Consider the following 19,328-nt stretch of genomic DNA (forward strand, 5'->3'; position numbering starts at 1 on the left):
TGAGAGAGAGGATTTGGAGGAACTGAGGGATGGAGAGGGGGCGACAAAATAATGGCGACTACAACATCGATTTTGTCTAAAAATGTCATGGATGGAAAGTGAAAAAATGTCAATGATGAGTTCATCTTTTATTTACAAATTTGTCACTGTGTTTTATTTTAAGGCATGTAGTTTTCGAAAGTCGACTTTAATTGGACGTCATAAAATGCTAGTTTTACAGTAGTGCTGGCCCATGCTACAAAAGGTTCAAATAATTTACTATCATCAGTCCTAAATAGTTTTAACATTTTTTTTAACTTCAACTAATGTAAAATAACTTGTAACTCAATAAAGACAAACTAAACGCAAATCCTTCCTCGTCCTAACTAACCTTGAGTTTAAGAACTAAACCATTATATATAATAACGATGGCGACATTATAGTTTTGAGTCACCAAGTAAAATCCACCTATTTACTATCATCAGATTTATTAAAATTTTAATTTGTATAAAATCATAGTGAAAAATAGTTGAGAGTGTATACTGACATGTTAGCTAGCTAGCACCTTTTCAATCCAAGGATTATTATATACATATGCATGCATACATTCTGTCTTTGCTCGTGTAACGGAGTCATATATATATATATATATATATATATATATATATATATATATATATATATATGGTTTTCAAACTTACGACATAATTATATAATATCACAATACAAGTCACCACTATCAATATTAGAAAATTATTATCCCATAATTTAAAAACAGTTGCCTTTGCCTAATGCTACACGTAAAATGCATTGTCTATTACAAAAAAACCATTGTATTTTTCTTAGAGAACGTTTTTAAACTGTGGTAAACTAAGGCATTGCCTTAGCCTTTGGGAACAGTTCTTTCAACAAGGGCAACACAGTCGAAAAAATCGTAGTTTTCGGTATGATAAAGAGAACGGTTTTTAAGTGACATGCAACAACCGTTGCAATGAAAGGCAACAACAAAAACCATTGCAAGCAAAGGGAACCGTAAGAAATGGTTTTTTTTTAATGTTCTACAACAACAGTTTTATATGTCAAACAAAAAACATATAATTGTTTGTTATTATCAATTATAGATGTAGAAAATATTTTTCTTTTGTTTGGGAATATACGATATATTTTCTTTTTAAGGCAACAATTTTAATTCTAGATGTATAAAATGATTTTGTAAGATAGTTTGGGAACAATTTTAAGAGAAAAATAATTTAATTAAATTATAAAAATTATCTTTTACTTTGTTTATAAAAAATTATTTTTATCGATGGCAATGAACTAATTATAAAGTTATACTTTTGGATACACAAAGTAAATTAAAGAAAAAAAGATAGTATGTCATCACAACATTAACCTGTTCACTATAACAAAATTTGTAGTCATGAACTACGTAAAAGACATAAATAAAGATGACTAATTGGGTCAATAAGGTATTTTCTAGAAAATAATAGCAAGGGTTTTGCTTGGGGCACCAGCAAATTTGCTGGTACACCCAACAATTTTTTTTAAATACCCATTATACCCCTGGCTTATAAGTATCAGTATCCTTCTTCATTTTGCGTCCGAGCTTTAGAGTCCCTTGTTTTCGTTTTCGTTCACCGTCATTTGTTGTGTTCGTTGCCTGAGAGGTTATTGGTATGAGTTTGACGTTCGCTGTTGTGTCGTCTTTGGTGGTTGGTCGACAAGTGGTGGTCGTGGCGGTGGATGGTTTGGTCGACAGCGGAGGTAAGCTTTTATTATTTTGTTTTGTAAATAGGAAATCCATAAGTTCATTTAGTTTTACGGATTGGTAATCCATAAAATTAAATGAAATTACGGATTGGTAATCTGTAAGAAGTATACCGATTACAAATTTTTATGACTCCTTTAATATGCAGATCATGACATCTCCATGAAAGCAGACATAAGTCCCCAATCACCAGTGTCTAGCGAACATGTGATTAAAGGACTTAATTTTGTGACAGCCACTAAGCCTTCGATCTTAGGGGTAGGCTTGCCAAACTTCTCGACCTTTCTTCCATGGGAGCATAACTTCAGCTCAGGACGTTCCTGAAAATGTTAATATAAATCATTTCAACAAAAATTAACAATTACTTACGGAAATGACATTTATTTAAAATTACAAATACCTCTCCACTCCAAACTTTCACGGCCACATGATAAACATAGTCTTGCAACACTGATGTGTCGTGGGGTCCGCCTGGAAAACCCTCAGCATCAGTTGACACATCAACACCAACTGCTTGTTCAGGTTGTTCATGGACCTCCTCATCCGCATGATCCGTATCGTCAACATCCTCAGCAACAGGTGCAACTTTTCGTTGCCTACGTGCAGATGCTATGGGCCTTCGCCGCTGGGGAGCATCATCTGTATCATGACTGACTTCTCTCCCTAGGGCTCTTCCTATAACCCTTCCTAAAGCTCGACCCAAACCTCGTGTTCTAACCATAATTTTCACATTAAACGAGTCATAAAAATTTGTAAATGAAAGAACAATACTTCAATCAATCCGAAATTACTATCATAATAAATTTTTTTTTCTTCAAAACTTAAAGTAATGACCAAAATAAATCTACAATTTTGTTTTTCAATTAAATTTTAATGAAAACTTAAAGTAATGAAAATTGACTATTGATAATTTTTTTATAGTTCCATATCATTTCTAAATTGTCAAATATATACTAATAAACATTTGAAATTTATCATATATAACAAATTTATAAAACACTCTTTAAACTATCAAATATAACAAGATTACTAAACTTCTTAATGCAAAATATTAATATTTATGTAATTAAAATAACAAATTTAACAAATTCTATTTTACTAATAATTTTTAAAAATAATTAAATCACAATAATATATATATATACACACACACACATTTTGTTTTAAAATAAAAAATTACTTTATTTCTTAAAAAAATCAACTATAAAAATATTTTTCATTAATTAAAATTACACAAAAAACAACACCATTTACTTATTACAAAAGAAAATTTTAAATGAAAATATTATTTAATTTTAAATAATTATAAAATAATTTTTTTAACTCAAATTGAAAAAACAAAATATGGATTAGGGATCCGTATGAAGCATAGGGATTGGGAAGCATAGGGATTGGGAATCCTTAAACTTCATACGGATGAGTGATTCATATAAAGTCTACGGATTGACAATCCGTATGCTTTATATGAATCACTGATCCGTATAAAACATACAGTTTGTCAATCCGTAGGCTTTATACAGATCCACCATCCCCTCCAATCCCCTCGCCATGAACACAAAGCCAAGTAAATGAAATAAAAACCAACTTACCACAATTGCAACTACGGTGACGGTGACACGACAACACAAGCGGCGGTGGCACGACAAAAACACGAACGGGGATGAACAAGCGCGAAGAAGAGAACCAAAGGTACTGTGTGCTAGATACTGTAGCGGTGGGGGGAGGAGGGAATTTTTTGAAAGCTTTTAAAATAAGGATGAAAGACATTTTTGCCATTTCACCAAAGATGTTGTGTGTACCAGTAGTTGAGCTGATGCCCAAAGCAATTGCCTAATATCAATCATCATTCATCACTATCTAGCTTTTAAAATAATATTATAATAGTAAAAAACTAAAATTCTGCATGTCACTCATTAACCATCTTGATTTAGGTCTTCATCTTCTACTTCCAAGTCTTGATCTTTTTCATCCATACCATCTATAAAATAAATTAAATAAATCATAATTAATAAGAAATTTGACTAATTAAAGCTACACTACTAGAAAAATGCTTTTTACGACGGTTATTTTGGACATTCTACTTCGTTTATTAACTGTCGTCGTAAGCAACGTCGTAGAAAGTCTTTACTTTCTACGACGGTTCCCTGAAAAACCATCTTAAAAAAAGATACTCTTTTAAGACGATTCTTAACAAAAATCCATCAAAAAGCCATCTTAGAAGAATACCTTTCTAAGACGGTTCTTAGTTGAAAATCGTCTTAGAATGTACTTTTAAAAAAAAAAATTAAAATATGTTGAGGATTCTAAGACGATCATTCAAAGAACAACCTTATAATGTGTTTTTTAAATAAAAATTAAAAAATAAAGAATAAAGCAATTACAAAATAACACATCAGTCCAAATTTACAAAGTAATAATAGTAAACAAATAAACATTATTGCTACATGGAAACTATTGAAATTTTTTGACAATTCAACTTGTTTTAGTTTTTATGGCAACATGGTCAAATTTTATTAAAGAAAAAAAAAGAGAAAAAGATCAATAAAAAAGAAATCCAAGGCTATGAATCAACCTTCGTTCAAATTATAATGAAATACAAAGTACAGAGTACAAACCTTCGTTCAAATACCACAATAGTAGCATGTGTATCACATTCAATTGAATGTTTAAAATTTGGAGGAAAATAAGCATATGAATCAACCTAAAATTAAAACCTTGGTGTCAATTTTTTTATATCCTTTATAGATAATATAGTGATTATTTAAATTTTCATGAAAAATCATATAAAAGTTAGTAGCCAGACAAAATATGAATGAAAGACACAACAATCGTTATGTACAAATAAACTAAGGTCAATTATAAGTATCACACAAGAGGGAAATATATATTTCTATTATTAATTCAAATAACTGGAAAATAAGAGGACTCTTCAAAGGAGACATTCTTGCAATAGTGTGAGAAATAGGAAAGAGAAAAAGAAAGCAATATCATATTTTGTCAATCATTTTGAGCCTACATTCCTTCCCTTTTGTCATAAAATTTCCTATCATCTTAATTTTTAATGCATAAAGCTCTCTAGCAATAAAAATATAGTAATAGATTGGTATAAGAAAATAAACATGTGAAGCAATCGGTCATTTTTATTTTTTTATATAAAAACATTTTAGTGAATAATGAGCTCATTCTCAGCAATGTAACAAAAATTTATTAAAAAAAATAGTAATAAGAATACCTCTTGTATAATATATTTCCAGAAACTAGCATAATTAAGATGGAAACCACAAGTCTTATATACCCATAAGCTGCTATAAATTTATTAACAAGATTATATTCTCTAAAAGTGTTAGTAGGGGCCTAAGGTTTATATCAAACACGGAGAAGACATCTAACCTGGCTTTTGAAATCTCTTCCTTAGATGGAACATAAAAGCTATAAATCCTAGTTCTCAAACTAGAAATGTGATGTTCCCTTGCCCTTCTTGTCACCACGCACCAATCTCAAAGTGGCACCTCTGCACAACATAGACAGGAACTAACCATTAGCCACACACCACATGGAACCAAAAAAGCATTCATTGATTTTATTTCATTAATAACACGCATTAACATTCTTTATGTTTTTTTAAATCTTTTTTATAGGGAAAATTCTTATTTTTTGTTCAAGTGTTTTCTTTAATAAATTTTGCATGAGTTCATAAATAATTACTTTTGTATGGGAAACAAAATGAAATAAAAACAGGTACAGATAAATTAGGTTATCTAAATTAATTGAGACTATATAACGTAATGATCAGTAAATAAATTAAACAGTGCAAAAAAATAGACATCGGATAAAAAAATAGTGATACATTGTAGTTTTACTAATAAGCCCAGGTTCTGACCATTGACCCCAAATTTAGGTCCAATAAAAATGGCTTTAGAGAAGGGAAAAGTTTAAAAGTGATAAGCAAATTAAATTTGAAAATGGTTAAATTTACAATGCCATGATATGTTCACAATATCATTTTACAAGCCGTTTTTTGAGATATCAGATTCTATACGCACATATATTTCAACTGCTAAAAATGTGAGTTTAAAAGTAAGATATTTCCCACTCTCTACATCCTGCTGTTAAAATGACTCTCTACATCCTGCTGTTAAAATGTGAGTTTAAAAGTAAGATATTTCCCACTCTCTACATCCTGCTGTTAGGTTTATGTTTTGTTATTTATTTATGTATTTATTAGTTCAACTATACAATAATAGAAAATTAAAAAAAATTCAATGAAAAGAACGGCTTGTAAAATGATATTGTGAACATATCATGGCATTGTAAATATCATGTTCCTATCACCGTCACTCTGCCGTATATTTTAAACATGTATATATAATAAAAAAAGTGAGAAATAGAAATCTTAAATATATTTTTAATTAGCATTATCATTTTTTTATATTCAACTAATGTAACTGAGCAGATGATCAAAGAGACAACTACTACGTTACTAGGATATATAGCATACACACCAAAAGTGTGGGAGTCCAGAGTGCAACTACTACACTATAGTTATTTCGAGCTGCATAGATTTGAATATCTTAGATCTATAAAATTAACAACAATATGCAATGTAATCATGAAAAGGAGAAGAAACTACCATTGGGAAAAAAAATGCATGCCAACCATAATTAACACGTTGAATGCTCATTATATCCTTTGTTGGCCTAACTAGAGGTTTTATCTTAAGATAGATACAGTAGTTAGAAAGATGCCAAATATATTTACAAGGCTAGCTTATTGATATAAGTTCAGGAAACAAATATGTTTTTAAAGACTACCAGTTACTAATTAATAGTATTCACGCAAGTAATATATTTACAAGGCTACTGCATGCTGTAGTAAAATATCTTGTGAAATTAAAAAAGTAAAAAAAAAAAAAACCCTTCTAATTAGTGTTTCACTATAAATTTCTACAAGATACAAATTGTGTATTCAAATTAACTAAAACAAATGTTTAGGCTCGTATTCAAATTTGCATTGCTTTCAGAATAACCAATAATTACATCAAAAGAAGCCCTTTCCCAACAAAGTCATTTAATTTACAACCACGAGAAGAAATAGTTAAATATGTAAGTGTATAAGACATGAGTACCTGAGACCACCATAAGAAGAATCTAACTATGTGCCAGTCTGAGTTTTCAATCCAATGCCTTAACATATATGTAAAGAAACAGAATAGCTGTATATATATATATATATATATATATATATATATATATATATAAAATTCAGTTCTATCTTGCTTCTCATATGACTTATTGTACTGCTCACATGAGATTTTCACTACGGTGACTTTGACCGCTGCAATGAATTAATCAAGATGCCTAGTACATGTGTGTAACAAGAGTCTTCAGACACGAATATTATGGAGTACCTGCTGGTGTTGAATAGGAGCTCTGTTGTTTTTCATATATGGAGTGCTCAAAACCTGAAATTAAGAAACAAAAGTTATATTTAAACACATAAGAAAACCCTTTCCGTTTAACTTCTTCTTAAAGCATATAGACTAATTCATCAGCCTAGCAATTGAAAAGCAAAGAAGAAAGGTCTAAGTTTTCTATGTCTATCAACTGTTTGACAAACATAGCTAATTACACCAGAGATATGAAAAATATGTCAGAAATCAAATCAAAAGAATCAACAAACATTTAAATTTCAAATGAGTGCATAACATTTTTTATAGTACATGGAAGAATTGCATGAACAAACATTATCAGTAGACATATAAAGAATTCAAATAGCGACACAAAAGGCATGACTTCATTCATACAAATGAACACAACAGTGATCAATCTAGCTAAGTAGTAAGTACTTTGCGATACATAGAATGATAAACTAGAATCATAATGCTCTTGAGACAAAGGGGTCAAAAGAAAAATGCAGAACAAACCGTAGGAGAAACTCTGTCACAATGCATAGACGTTGAGGTGATGTCACGACCCCATGTAGAGAAGAATATTTGGGTGTTGAAGTCTTTTCATGACAAACACCTTCATACAATGAAATGTCAAATCCATATTAGACAAAAGAAATTTTAGGGGCAGCCACTTGGTAAAATGAAAGTGATTTTGAGAAGAGAAAAGAAATTTTAGGGGACAAAAGAAATTTCAAGAGGTTTTGAAGGGAAAAGCCATCAAAACAATAAAATGAAAAAGTGGAAGAACAAGGTATAGTTCTGTTAGGATATGGAACGTGGTTATGCCTTTTTTCTATGGAAGGATATGGTAGAAATGTATGATAGAAATGATGGAAGTAGGAAGAGGATGAGTTTTTAGAAAATTGACACCTTAACTTGAATTGTGCTTATTAGTTTCTTTTCTTACATTACATGACTTGCTATAACTTATGCCTTTATATAGGTTACATAGGTGATTTCTACACACTTCTATTTTACTTAGTCCTAGAGTTTTCTAGACTCATCTATCATCTACCATCTATCTCTATAATGTTCTAGGTGCTTCTATGACTTTAGATAATAAGATATTTTTCTACATCCATCAAGAAGTTTCTACACACTACAACATCTCCATAGGTGTAGAACTCTCTAGATAATGGACCACCAATTATACATCTATATTTTTCTACGTCCATCAAGAAGTTTCTACACACTGCAACATCTCCATAGGTGTAGAACTCTCTAGATAATGGACCACCAATTATACATCTATATTTTTCTAGATTAATCTTCAACACTCCCCCTTAATCTAGAAAAGTCTTGAACTCCAAACATGTCTCTGAATTTGATGAACTTCTCTGTTGCAATTGGCTTGGTGAAGATGTCTGCTAATTGTTCTTCAGTCTTGCAGAACTCCATTTTGATTTCTCCACGTTCCACGAGTTCTCTGATGAAGTGGTATCTAATCTCAATGTGCTTTGTACGGCTGTGGAATACTGGATTCTTAGTCATTGCAATAGCTGACATATTATCACAATGAATAACTGTTGGAGTCTTGAAGTCTTGTTGTACATCTTGCAGAATTTTTTTGAACTATGTCGCTTCACACGCAACGCTTGTTGCAACCATGTATTCTGCTTCTACTGATGATAGAGCAACTGCCGTTTGCTTATTTAATGCCCATGATATTGCTTTGTTGCCTAGAAGAAACACATATCCACTTGTGCTTTTTCTATCATCTGTGCTTCCTGCCCAGTCGCTATCTGATGTGAGCTATTTTTTATAATAAAAATATATTGAAATATCTTTAAAAATATTTATTTAACAATTATTTTTGGCTTAAATGATAAGAATTGATATTTTTATTATTTATGGCTTGCAAATGTCTCATTGAAATCAACTCCTGGCAGTTGTGAATAACCTTTAGCGATAAGTTGTGCTTTGTGTTTCTGGATTGTTTCATCCTCATTATATTTAATTTTTAAACCCATTTTAGGCTAATGATCTCCTTGTCTTCTGGTTTTTGCATGAGCTCCCATGTATGATTTTTCTCTATCATTTTGATTTCCTCATCCATGGCTTTTCTCCAAACTTCTTTCGATGCTTCCTCAAACTTTTGAGGTTAACAGACAAAAAATCCAACATTTACGTACTTTGGATTCGGTTTGTGTGGCCTTCTTGATCTTCAAAGTTGTTGTTGGGGGACTTCTTCTACTTCTTCTTGCTGGTGCTGTTGGTCATGCTGTGTTGGTGATGGTGGCAGTGTGCACGGGCTTGGATTGGTTACTTCTTGCGTCTCATTGGCTTCAGTACTCAATTGCCAGCTTGCTTCTTCGTCAAAGATGACATCTCTTAAAATGATCAGCTGCTTTGAATCTGATTTGAATAATCGGTAACCTTTAGATTGATCACTATAGCTGACAAAGATGCACTTTTCTTCTTTTTCATTGAGCTTTTCTCGGTTCTCCTTTTGAATGTGCGAATAAGCAACACATCCAAAAACTTTAAAATGATGAACTGTTGGTTTTCTGTTGAACCATGCTTCATATGGCGTCATATTTAAGACTGCTTTAGTAGGAGAACGGTTGAGGATGTATATTGTTGTGCTAACAGCTTCCGCCCATAGATTCTTTGGCAGGTTCTTGTGTTGTAGCATCGATTGAGCCATTTCCACAATGGTTATGTTTTTCCTTTTAGCCGACACCTTTTTGTTGTGGAGTGTGACGAACAATCAGCTCTTTTTTGATGCCATGATCATTGCAAAAATTGATGAATATGTGCCCATTGAATTCTCCCCCGCGATCTGTTCTCAAGATTTTGAGAGAATGTCCACTTTGCTTTTTCACTAGGGCCTTGAACTCCTTGAAGCAAGAGAATGCATCGGATTTTTGTTGGATAAAGTACACCCACATCATTCGAGTGTAGTCATCAACGAAGAGGAGAAAATATCTTCTTCCACCAAAACTGGGGGTACTTAATGGTCCCCAGATATCAACATGCACCAATTGACGTGGAGCTTTAGCTCTCCAAGATGCTTTTGGAAATGGTAACCTGTGCATCTTGCCATAAATGCAACCTTCACAAACTTTAAGGTTAGATGAAATAAAAGGAAGCCCAAGCACCATATTTTTTTGTTTTAACCATTTGAGGTCATTAAAGTTTAGATGACCATACCTCAAGTGCCACAGTATGGACTCATCCATATTCTCATATTTCAATGCATTGTTTTTCCCAAATGGCATAAATAGAGGATACTTTATTAGGAGCCATTTTGATAGAAATAATTTGGCCCTTTCTTTTATCAATGATATTACATTTATCATCATCAAAGATGATTTTATAATTTTTATGAATAAGTTGACCAACACTTAGAAGATTTTGAGTAAGACCTGACACATAAAAAACATCATAGATATATTTTTTGCTACCATTTTGAGTTTTAACAGCAATAGTGTCTTTTCCTTCAACTGTTTGAACATTTTCATCACCAAGTATAACTTTGAATTTTATTGTTGGTCATGGGTTCGAATCCGGAAACAGCCTCTTTGCATATGCAAGGGTAAGGCTGCGTACAATATCTCTCCCCCATACCTTCGCATAGCGAAGAGCCTCTGGGCAATGGGATACAATGAGAAATCTAGTTACACAAAGCAACTTTTGTTTTTTGTCATGTGGTTTGAACAACCACTATCAACATACCATACATCCCTTGATTCTTGAGAAGATAAAGCGGAGTACAAAGTATGATCAATGAATTCTTTATTTTCTAGAAAATTTTCTTCTTTTTGTCGGTAAAAACAATCTTTTTCGTAGCGTAGGCGCCTTTTGCACTTTTTGCATTTGTACCGACAATCATTTGTATCATGATTATTTTTCTTGCATAATTTGCAATAGAAGCTTGAAGCATTATTACTCCATTGCTTTCCGCTCCTTTTACCACGATTAGTAAATGCTCCTCCTCTTTTTTGAGGAAATTTACCGTGGTTATTTTTCTTATCTCCGTCATTTTTAGAGAAATTAATTTTAGATTGGAATGTTTGCTCTAGTGGCTGCTTAAATCTTTTCATTCTAGATTCATGAGCTTCTAAAGAGTCCATTAATTCTACTAGAGTGAGTTTAGATAAATCTTTTGATTCTTCTATGGCAGCCACAATATGATCATATTTTATAGGAATACTTCTTAATATTTTTAGTATTATTTTTTTATCTTCAATCGTGTCCCCGTAACTTCTAATTTGATTGAAGATATTAGAGACACGAGAGAAGAAAGATTGTATAGATTCATCTTCCCGCATTATTAATGTATCAAAATCCTTCCACAAAGATTGAAGTTTAATAGAAATTACCTTGTTTGTGCCTTTAAATTCATTTTTCAGAGTCTCTCATGCCTCCTTTGCATTTTTTGCTTGCATGATTCTGGGAAAGATCTCTCTACTAACTCCTTGTTGGATGAATAGCAGAGCCTTAGCATCATGTTGCTTGTTTTGCTTGTACTCCTTTTGCTTTGCTGCTGTCCACGTAGCCAATTCTTCTTTGCTTTTTGGGACTGGATAGCCATTCTCTAAAACATCCCATAAGTCTTGTGAGATGAATAGAATTTGCATTTGGATGCTCCAATAATCATATGCTTCCCCATTAAATATGGGAACTAACGTTTGGTTAAAGTTGAAGGTTGGTGGGCTAGGTGATGTAGCAAAGACCATAGGATCAACACTGCTCTAATGCCACTGTTAGGATATGGGACGTGGTTATGCCTTTTTTCTATGGAAGGATATGATAGAAATGTATGATAAAAATGATGGGAGTAGGAAGAGGATGAGTTTTCAGAAAATTGACACCTTAACTTGAATTGTGCTTATTAGCTTCTTTTCTTACATTACATGGCTTGCTACAACTTATGCCTTTATATAGGTTAGATAGGTAATTTCTACACACTTCTATACTACTTAGTCCTAGAGTTTTCTAGACTCATCTATCATCCATCTCTATAATGTTCTAGGTGCTTCTATGATTTTAGATAATAAGATATTTTTCTACATCCATCAAGAAGTTTCTACACACTACAACATCTCCATAGGTGTAGAACTCTCTAGATAATGGACCACCAATTATACATCTACACTTTTCTAGATTAATCTTCAACAAGTTCCATATTAGCTAAATTCTAGAGAGTACATTAAATCAAACCTCTAGCAATCCTAATAGCTGCCACAAGTAGTAATTATGGATGTATGGTTTATCAGTTAGGCCACAGGTAGTATTTTTTTGGGTTTTCTTTCTAATGATTATATTCATAAAGTCATGTTACATGAATTTCAGCTAACTAACAAAATAAGAAACACAAATTAATATCAAATTATAAAAAAATCAAACTAAAAATTTAAATATTAATAAATGTCATTAAGCAACATGAAGATGACCACAAAGATCCAAAGATACCAACTACAATGATGAAATTAAAAATTATTACTAGTTTGAATAACAAAATTAATAAGTTAAAATGAGGATGACCTGCATTATAGCATCGGGTCCTTGAGTCCACCAACTAGCACATGCATCAAATTGGGGTGCTATGACTTTTGTCTTCTGAACCTAAAAAAAATTCACATTATGAAGAAAAAAAATCTACGTGTCAATATCAAAATATGAAGAAGTATGAATGAAGTAATTCCATAAAACCACTGAATCTAACTCTAAAGTAAACACTAGATGCAGTAAGCTATGCTCAACATAGTGCAGCCCAATAAGATTTTTATTACAAAGCTTTAAGGAATTAAAAAATAATAATGAATAAAGATTTTACGAGAAACCATTCCATTAGGTCATTCAATGGATCTTTTGGAATAGGTGGTAGCACTAGAGCGGGACCCTGCATTCAGAAAGCAAAAATAGTATATAAAAACATAGAGCAAAATACTGCAAAACAGCAGAAAATCCAAAAATAAAAAAGATTCATGAGTAGTTGAATCATAAATGGGGCTATACAATCCCCAAAACCTAATCTACATCAATTTGGTCCTACAATCTAACTAAGTGGAACAACAATTGTGTTAAATAACTTTACTTATTTTCTATATCATCCCCCTAAGCAAGAAGAGCAAATGGCTTTAGCACTTGAGGGAGAGCGACACCTCCGACTTCTTTAGATCTGGTGCTCATCATGTAGATCTGATGGTGGTGTTGGTGTTTTCGACGTGGTGGCTGAAGGAGCGGGTGCGTACGGTTCCCTTGGTGGCAGCGTTGTTGTCGTCAAGCAACATGGCAGTGACGAGGGGGGAGAGCACCCTCTTGGCGCGGTGGACCTGGCCGTCACCAACAAGGGTTTGTTTGAGGGGCCGTGACGGCAATCTTGGTGAGGCGATGGAGATCCTTGATGGCGTCACTGTCGAGGGTGTTGGCATTGCAGACCTCTACAACGCGGTTGAGAGAGAAGTTCAAAGATGGAGTGAGGGGAGTCCACAAAGGCTAGGGCGCAAGCTGAGCAATCACAATAAAAATAAAAACTCACCTCATTCAAAGACGGTTTTTGAAAACGACCGTCTTTGAAATGTTCCTTCTATTTATCAAAATACCACTGTTTAAAAAATAACGACGGGTTTGAGAGGATCGTCGTTAGCGTCAGTCGTCGAAACTACTTATTTTAGTAGTGCCAAACTTTTATAATAGAAAATGAAGAATCCAACTAAAACAATATTTGCAGCCAAGAATCCTCATAATTATTACTACAACCAATATTAAAAATCATCAAAATATAGAAACTTCACACCAGAAACTTAATAGCTAAAAAACATAAAAAATAATCAAAATCATCAACCAAATTCCAGCGACTTAACACCAAAAACTTGACAAAGTAGTGATGTAATAAAAAGACAACATTGTTTATTTATCATAAAAAATACTACTCCAAAATCTGAATTTATCAAAATAATAGAATTATCACAAGCAATCAAATATAAAATCTAAATTTCAAGTCCTAGCTCAAAATCAAGCAACAATAACAAAAAAAGAAAAGAAAAGAGAAGAATAGAATAGAATTTAAAGTAAAGAAGATTATTAACAACTATCTTATACTCTTTAATTTGTTAGCAAGGATATAAATCAAGGCATCACATATTATTAGCATTATATATGAGGGAAATGAAACTATAAACAAGACATCACACTTGTTTTTAAAAGGAAATAACTGCAAAACCAAATTTATTACGTCAATCTAGGCTAAAAAGATTAAGCTTGAATCTTACCTTATTATTAATTGGAGCATGTGTTGATGTTGAAGAACATAAAACACTGTTAGTATCAGGTGGAGTTGATAACAAAGCTGCCAAGGCTGCAACATTAAATTCTGATGCTTTGATTCAACACAATCTTTACAAGAAATTGAATTTTTTGCTCCATTGCTGCCATTTCTTGACAGCATTTTTCCTCTGCTGCTGCCATTTCTCTATTGCATTTTTCTTCTATCTCTTGGATTTTATCATTTAATTCTTTCACCTCTTCAGCATGTCTTTTTTCAATTTCTGAAATTTCTTTATTTCTTTTCAAGAGAGTAGGTGTCGTAGTTCTCCCGTGGCAACGTACTCTCCCTGATTTGTCTTTGACAAACATAGTCTGGAAAGTTTCAGAAGAAGATTGGCCAGAATTTTCAATCAACTCTTGAAGTTTCCCCTAGTATATTTAAAAATAAATATTAATTAAAATTTAGATATTTATATGCTAACAAATGCTTATTTGATCCATCTAGCTGAGAAATAACAGTTAGTAAATAAGGTGGCATTTCCACATTTGAATCTTGATTTAAGACTCAGTTAAAAGTATAATTAGTTTATTGTGTCATACTTTATATTTTTAGATTTTGTTCCATTGAAAGGATTATATTTCTGGTATTACAATAGTGTAACATTCTGAGTTTTAGAGATATAATAATATTCATACTCAAGCAGTCAAATAGTTTAATTGATACTCTGTCCCAAACTGAAGGAAAAGGAAACTATAAAACTTTATTAGTTCCAACTTCATCGTATGTTTTTAGCCCACTCATATCTACTAAACTAGTAGCTAATTTTGATTGATACTCTATCCCAAACCGTGTTTACTATGAAGATGAGTTTTGGTTATAAACAGAATTTTTGCCTTACACATAGTTATTGTCCCACTACTAAAAAAGCTCTTATATAAGCTTAATATTCCACTTATTTATACTTCCAAGCATAAAACTTGAAAGCTCGGTGATTCTACGTTTGGATACTTACACCATTCTTAAATTTATGGTGAGAAACATCTCCCAACAAAATTTAGAAAATACTCAACACCATTAATGTATCCCTGACTATATCTTGGCAAATTCATCCATTCCTTATCCATTGAATTTATTAGAAGAGTAACAACTAAAAAAGGAAAAAAAAGTATCCAATCATTAATAAATATGTAATGAAACGCACTAACAAATGCTTAAAATTCAATCTCCATACATGCTTAAGTTCAAGTTCCCAAAATGAAGCAACATGTGAGTGATTTAAGAAGAAACACAAATAAAAATCACACAAGTCATACTCTTCAAACTCTAAAAAGTTTCACTTGCTTAAAAATTAAAATAACTATCATATAAAGAGGGGATTTAAGGAGAAGAAAGTACCTTGCGAGAATAAAACAGGTGAAGAATAGTTCCTCAACCTTCTAAAGAGTAAATGAGTTGAATGGTGGAAGAGCCGAAGCTAAATGTTAAAACATAATTAGCATTAGAGCTTTGCTATAAATATAAGAGGTGGCAGTTAACACTATAACTGATCCATCTAGCCGTGGGAAATAACACTATAACTGATCACTACCACGAGGTGTCTATCTATGACTCATGGTTGAGTAGCCTGTGGTGACTTTTTTTGAGGTGGGAAATGGACAACAAAATTTTTTGGATGAAAAAGAAAACTTACCACTTCACCTAAACATTAATAATAATAAGAAGTTCATAAAATTAACAAGACACGCTTTAAATATCATAAAATAAGATAAAATTAATGAATGGTTGTCATAACTTGAATTTGCAATCTTTATCTACATTCTTACTTTATCAGAGAAAATGATGTGGCCTTTTTTAACTAGAACTTTACAACAATGTAAAAAACTTTGCTCGGTTCATTAATTTGTCAAATATTATATTTTTAATGAAAAAAGCAAAAAGAAATGTGTATTTATTCACTTGTCCTAGATTGGTTTTTAGTCTGCCTAGGACTATATAATAAATTATACATGCAGATTACAAAATCTTACACGTGACAATTGAGTTTGGACTTTTTTGATTTGAGACTTTCTCAACGAAAATCCTTCCCCACAAATTTCACTCAAAATACTTCAATTTGGATATAAAAAAATTAATAATAATGAAACCACCTATCTAATGTGACTCATAAAGCATGATTTGAAATACCTTGTCATATGTCTCACTTTCTCTAGCTTTTAGCTCACCTAATCAAAGTTATCTCCATCTAAAAGACTAAAACTTCTTTGATTCCCTTATTTCCTTCACCTTCGTGTTTCATGTTCTATTTTACATATCAAAGTTTCACCTTCTTATACCTTGGAGTAAGTTATGCTTTAGCAACTTCTAGTGAATTATTATCCTCGTTTGTTCTGTTTCTTGATTTTATTTCTAGTCTCCAAGGAATTGAAACAAAATACTTTGCCTATTTCCATTTTACAGGTCTTAGGATTAGTACCTCAATCTTGTTTTCCATTCTCCAGTTATAAACTTTAGGAAATTTTCCTAACTTTATATTGTGCATCCCATCAAACAAGGGGAAAACAACACTATGGTCATGAAAGTTTCCCTTGTTTTGGTCCTCCTTTCAATTTTTTCTGCCACTTTCAAAGCATACGGTGAAGTGGGTGCTCAAAATGATCACAATAATGATCCAACCCTCACCAACAAAGAATTTTACAGGAAAGCCAAGAGTTCAAAATCAACCGGATTAAATAAGGAAGAAGATGAAGATGGTGTTATATCAGCAAAGTTACACCTAAGGCACAGGGCAATGAATCATGGGAATGAGCCTAAAACTAATGTACTAGACTCAGCAATCAGGGATTTGGTCAGAATTCAAACTCTTCATAGAAAAGTCATAGAGAAAATGAACACAAACAGCATGTCAAGGAAGCAAGAAGTGAAGGAGAGTATCACCATCCAGCAGCAGAACAACATAGCTAATGCTTTTGTAGCATCATTGGAATCTTCTAAAGATGAGTTTTCAGGTAACATCATCGCAACCTTGGAGTTTGGAGCCTCTCTTGGCAGAGGAGAGTATTTCATAGACATGTTTGTTGGAACACCTCCTAAACATGTTTGGTTGATACTTGACACTGGCAGTGACCTCAGTTGGATTCAACGTGATCCTTGTTATGATTGTTTTGAACAAAATGGACCCTATTATAGTCCCAAGGACTCTATTACTTATAGCAACATAAGCTGCTATGATCGCTGCTGCCAACTTGTTTCCTCGCCAGAACTTCTTCAGCCTTGCAAGGTTGAAATCCAAACATGTCCTTCCTTCTATGACCAGGCAGATGGTTCAAAAACAACAGGAGATTTTGCATTAGAAACTTGAAAGCTCGGTGATTCTAAGTTTGGATACTTATGCCATTCTTAAATTTATGGTAATCAAAGTAGATAATTGACAGTAGATAATTGACTTTATCTATAATTATATTAATTTGAGTTTATTCCCTTTTACACCACAAACTAATGACCATCACCACCCTTCTAGATCCAGATGGCCATAAACCTACGCCAATCCTCAATCCCAATTTTAAAAATTAAGAAATTAAAATCAAATTAAGGTATAAGCTAAAAATAAACTAAAGGTAAAGGAACTAGAGAAGACCCATGATAAGAGAATTCATACAACCTAATGCCCGACATTTACAGAGATAGTTATAAGAATGAAATTACAAACAAAAGATGAAAACGAAATTACGAATGGAAAACAAAAGTATGGAGAAATACCGTTTGGGATAAGAGACGAATTGAGAACGTGAGGGCAAGGGCAATGAGTGTAGGGAGCGGCGATTCCTTCTCTATAATCTAAGAGGCACTGCATTAGACAAAATGTTGTAGTTAAGGAACTTCAAATGATTTATGAGAACATAAATCATGCAACCTTAATGTGCCCATACATCAATAGCGAGTGAATAACTAAATAAATTATCAATGAAGTGTATTGTGTTCATTATATTTACGGAGAGAGTTAAAAAAATATTACCATTTAGGACCCATAAAAAATTCAGGGGTTTCGAATGACTTTTAGATTTTAAGAACTAATTACAGTGGGGTTTAGGACATGCCGTTTAGGACACGCCGAGGTGAGCCAACGAGCACTGAGAGCACAGCGTTTCCTTCTTTATAATTGTGAGTCAACAGCGTTTCCTTCTTTATAATTGTGAGTCAACAGCGTTTCCTTCGTGTGTATGTGTGAGGGTTTTTGATTGATAGCAATGAGTGTATTGAGTAGGGAGGAAAACCAACAGACAATGTATCGAGTACAAAAGAGAGCCGGAGAGAAAAAAGAAAAGGGAAACTTAAGCGCGCGATTTGGATTTTTTTTCCTAATAGAATGGTTTTCAATTCTGAGTTTATATAAAAACAATTTTATAATTGTTTTTATTAGCAAGGAGCACCGTTATCTATATACTATTTATAAAAGAGATATCCCTGAAAAAGCCTAAAATGTCCTTACCTAAGGTTGTGATAGCTGTCCATTTTCTCGGTTTTTTGGTCATTTTGCCCCTTTATTTTTTTGCACCTTTTTTCTGTTGCCCCCACCACGTGTCGCGTTGCATGTACAGTTTCAAACATATGTCACTCCATGATTGGCGGATTTCAATTCTCCATTTAATTTCACTTAATAATCAGAACTCTCCTCTCTCTTCCTAAATCTTCTCTGGATTTGTGGGTGAGTGAGAGATTAGATGGGACCAAAAGAAGAAAAAAAACACGAGAAGAGGGGTTTTGTTATACGATTTTTTCCTCTTCTACATTATTCTTCTTTCATTGTTTGGTTTTGTTTTTTTACTACCATTTGGTTTTTCCCCTTTGTCAGAAGGCCGTTGAGAAGGCAAAGAAGCTCAGAGGCTTCATCGTTGAGAAGAGATGCGCTCCTCTAATGC

At 32.7% G+C, this 19,328-nt stretch overlaps 1 long non-coding RNA gene across 23 annotated transcripts; it reads right to left on the minus strand.

The window, feature by feature from the left end:
• Positions 1 to 1,365: 1,365 nt before the first annotated feature.
• LOC102669889 (uncharacterized) lies at positions 1,366 to 18,780 on the minus strand. Of its 23 annotated transcripts, XR_005891821.1 has the most exons (12): positions 18,425 to 18,780; positions 18,169 to 18,256; positions 15,808 to 17,715; positions 12,687 to 14,840; positions 11,522 to 11,736; positions 7,671 to 7,770; positions 7,155 to 7,208; positions 5,138 to 5,258; positions 4,363 to 4,448; positions 3,337 to 3,725; positions 2,148 to 2,460; positions 1,366 to 2,067 (listed from the first exon to the last, which is right to left on the minus strand). It is a non-coding gene; the product is annotated as an uncharacterized lncRNA (long non-coding RNA). The 23 variants fall into 23 exon arrangements; XR_005891823.1 differs by lacking the exon at positions 4,363 to 4,448; XR_005891837.1 differs by lacking the exons at positions 1,366 to 2,067; positions 2,148 to 2,460; positions 3,337 to 3,725; positions 4,363 to 4,448; positions 5,138 to 5,258 and having other exon boundaries at positions 5,267 to 7,208; positions 12,687 to 13,585; positions 13,684 to 13,749; positions 14,417 to 14,840.
• Positions 18,781 to 19,328: the final 548 nt, after the last annotated feature.

Source organism: Glycine max, chromosome 6 (assembly GCF_000004515.6).
Source record: "Glycine max cultivar Williams 82 chromosome 6, Glycine_max_v4.0, whole genome shotgun sequence".
In the NCBI taxonomy this organism is placed as follows: domain Eukaryota; kingdom Viridiplantae; phylum Streptophyta; class Magnoliopsida; order Fabales; family Fabaceae; genus Glycine; species Glycine max.